The sequence below is a fragment of the Sander vitreus genome, chromosome 12 (genome assembly GCF_031162955.1).
Source record: "Sander vitreus isolate 19-12246 chromosome 12, sanVit1, whole genome shotgun sequence".
Taxonomy (NCBI): Eukaryota; Metazoa; Chordata; class Actinopteri; order Perciformes; family Percidae; genus Sander; species Sander vitreus.
In genome coordinates, this window is record NC_135866.1 from 19,891,304 (window position 1) to 19,895,440 (window position 4,137).

Sequence of the window (4,137 nt, forward strand, 5' to 3'; positions counted from 1 at the left end):
AATAGGCCATGCAGTTTCTGAATCTGTCTTCATTTCAGATCGACAAAGGTTAGTTTAAAAGATTTGTCAGATTTTGAGAAGCTCATCCGCTCGCCATTTCCGGGTGAGTCCCGACTGCCCTGTCTCCGACTGAACATGTCGGGTTGGCAAAAATGAACGCCGACGGCTCCTCGGACGGACGACGGCACGGAACACACCGAACAGACTCGAGTCACCGACCTCGCCAGACGGTCCGATGGCCGATAATCGGCTCTGTGTGGCAGCGCCCTTAGACATGAAAGGGGAGAGAGAGGGGGAATGACATGCAGCAAAGGACGGCAGGTCAGAATTGAACCCGCTGATGCTGACTGAGGACTGAGCAAATTCAAATTTAAACTTTCCAAAACAAACAATATTAAATCTTATTTCATGGTGTTTTTCAACCACATTAGTCAACTTACTGAAGACGGGACTTACTGGTGGCTCATTTAGCCAAGTTCTCTTTTGAAGTCCGGGACTTTTGTTTCACGTCGTCCTCTTGTCTCGCTACTTGTTGCTCTTTAATGTCAACTATATGAAATAAAAGAGAAACCTTTTCAGGGCGGTTACAGTGGTAGACCTGATCTGTTGACAGTCCATGGTCCAACAATTCAAATTGTATGAATACAGAGAGTAGATATGTGAAAGGATGTTTCAGTTCATACAACTTGCTAAGTGTCTTGACAAAACAGCATTTATCACAGAAAGAGGTTTGAATAAATGGTATAAGCTCATTTTAAGACACCAAGGAAACAAACAAGGCTTGGCCACCCAACCAACCAGATAATCTATTTCAATGTAACCTCCTTTGATATGCAGTAATTAAGAACCGTTTTAGTTTATGATACTGATTTTCTGTATATTTATACAGAAACTGTTGGAATTATCAGAAAAAGTGATGCAAACCTGGCAAACATCCTGTCCGTCTTCACCATCATGTTATTCAGATGATGCCTTTGTGTTTTGCCTGCCTGTATGGGAGGTTGTAATTGAGTTCAGCAGCAGTCTGCCTTCTGCCAGATGACATGATACCTTGAGTAAATAGACATTTTTCAAGATGTCAGTCTTGTTTGCAAATGAAAGAAACTAATCTGAGTTTTTTCTAACACAGAATATATTTGATATACACCATCTGTAATTACAGGAACACAAACAAGCATGAATCCACCGAGACTTGCTGGTGGAAAGAGGAACATACACTCAAACACTCTTGCAGGTAACCACAGGCTGCTGGTACACCTCACTTCTTTTGATTAGCTGTCGGCACATTGATTAAACTTCTCAGTTATTTTCTCTTGAATCTTGCCAGGTGTGAAGCAGGTCCTCTAAACAAATCAATAGCTCTATCGGGGCTATCACCAAATCTCCCTCTTCATCTTTGCCTCTCCTCTATTAAAGCTTTTCAAACAGAGCATGAAAAAAAGTAAGCCTCAAACTCTGAGAGGCACATCACGGATTTAATTCTCACAGGTGTTCACCCTTCTCAAAAAAGAGAAAGCCAAGGTCATCTGCAGACCGTGCATCTGAAATTACCTCTGGGTGATTAAGAGACTATGGATGAAACCTCACCACCTTTCTGGATGTGATAAGCAGCTATCAAGCTCAGGAAAGCAGAGGAACGTAACACAACGCCATCAAGAGTCAATTTGTTTTTTTTTACTCTTCATCTAGCAGCATGTGCACATTGTGAAGTTTACTTTAAACTCCCAATTGGAAACAATGCTGTATCCCAGTTTCATACTAGATATTAATTGTATACTAAATATATATTCATTGTGGGTTAGTATACCGTTATTGCAGTTAGTACACCATTTTTTACAAGATTTAAAAGTTTAAATTTATTTTTTTCTGGGGTGTTTACAAAGCTGTTTTACCATTATACACAATGTGTTTTAATTTTTTGCAGCTCCTCAAATTCCTTTGTGCATACCTTTATGGGAAGGCAGTAAAAGCACACTCAAAAACCAAGGATTTCTTGTTATGCAAACCAACTATAACGATGTGAAAAAAGTTTTACTAATTCAGCTCTGTTTAGTTCCGGTGTTGAGACGGCAAGACAAGTGCTTCGGGACTGTCTACAAACTACAACACCAAAAAGAGATACAAAAATATTTTCAAAAATAGGCATATGCTTATTTTTTTAAAGTAAGTGCTGTAGTACAACTAGCAGGGGACACGTTATAATTGAGGTAAGTTTGGAGACACTACCTTATTTAATAATTAAATTAATAAATATTTTTGTTGTATCTCTTTTCGATGTTGTAGTTTGTGGACGATCCCTATGTCTTGCAGTCAACACTGGAACTAAACATGCATGCATTTATGCATTTCTTTCATATCTACTGCAGTCAGATTCACTGTGTTCACTCAGAAGGAATCACTTCACATGGGTCGGCACTTAACATGTTCAAAATGTCATTACAAGAGGCTTAAAACCCAGTTTCAGTCTCCTGGGTGCAAACTGTAGCAGGAGGATAACATGGTGTAGGCAACACCGATTGTTCTCGTTTTTCTCGCTACTGACAGCACTCTCTCATTTACAAACAACAGAGCTACGTGTTGAAATCGACCGGAATCCTCCTTTAATAGAGTCACTTTTCCAGTACGAACACAAAAGTATTCACAACACTTGCTTGGATTTAGTGCGTACTAGGGATTTGCAGAGGCTTATGGAAATATTTGTTTTGCCAGTCATAATAAAAAACCAAATATTGAAATTCTGACCTAATGATGGTGCAAGAGGAAAAAGTCAGACGATCATCAAAGTTTTAACACATTTATCCTAAGGGGTACACAAATGTGTGCACCAAAATTCATGGCATCCAATAGTTGTTGAGATATTTTTGTCGGGGAAGAACCAGACTGGCTGGTGTATCAAACAGCACTGCCATCCCTAAAGCCACGTCACTAGCATGGCTAAAAATGACTTATAGCACACAATTAAAAACAGCTTGACAGTGTTATTCTACCTGCAGAAACCAGAAACATCATATACATTTATGTGTGGGTATAAAAGGTGTGAAAACAAAAGTGCTTAAAAGATTAAAAGTTCAAACCATAATTCTGTTAACAAGTGCAACTGTATAATAAATACAATAAAAAATTTAAAAATGCTGGAATTCAGACAGACATGTTGACCGTAGAGGTATTAGTCATAACTTGAAAGTGCCATGAGGTTCACCTCATTTAAGGATTTTCTCTCATCAGTGAATAAATGTAAATATGTGCACAGTGGAGCCAATTCAGTACAGTTCAGTACTTTTTCTTTCTGAGCTTTTGTCTAAAAATACTGGACACTATGCCGTGAAGCAGGGCTTTGATTTCAGTTTCAGAGTACCTGGGTCCATTTGCTTAATGAGAGTGGCGATCGTTGGTCTGGTTCCCAGGCTTTAGTCCAGTGAGCCCAGTAAGAGGATGCCTGAGTGATGATGCCTGAAACCCTCCTCCTGTGCTGACAGACGCACACACAAAGACACTAGTGAAGGTTCCCAGCTGATGGAGACAAGTCGCTCTTCACAGACCGTCAGTGTGGATGAGACTGGTCTTGGAGTTGAAGACAAAAGAGATGGAAAGAGAGGGAGGTAACAGGAAATCTGTAGTTGTTAGTTCTTAGTTTAACATGTAATTATCGACCTTAATGCCAATTAACAATTGTGTTTCAATGTGTTAGAGAAGAGGATGAGAACTGGTCAAATTAAGAAATAAGGATGTTTGTACATCACTGCATGTTTCACTTTCTTAGATTTTGAACAGCCACTGATACAATGTGCTAACGCACAATATTATACAATAAAAATATAGTGAACATGACAAGATTGGCTTACCTCAGTCCACACATTAATAGATGTATTAAAGGGGGGGATCACGGTGGTGCAGTGGTTCGCACCGTTCCCTCACAGCATGAGGGTTCTGGGTAGCCCATGTCAGCGTGGGTTTTCTCCGGGTTCAACGGCTTCCTCCCACAGTCCAAAGACATGCAGGTTAGGCTAATTGGCAACTTTAATTGCCTGTAGGTGTAAATGTGAGCGTGAATGGCTGGCTGGCTGTCTATGTGTCAGCCCTTTGATTGACTGGCTTTTTGTCCAGTAGCCCGCCTCTCGCTCAATCCAGCCCCACGAG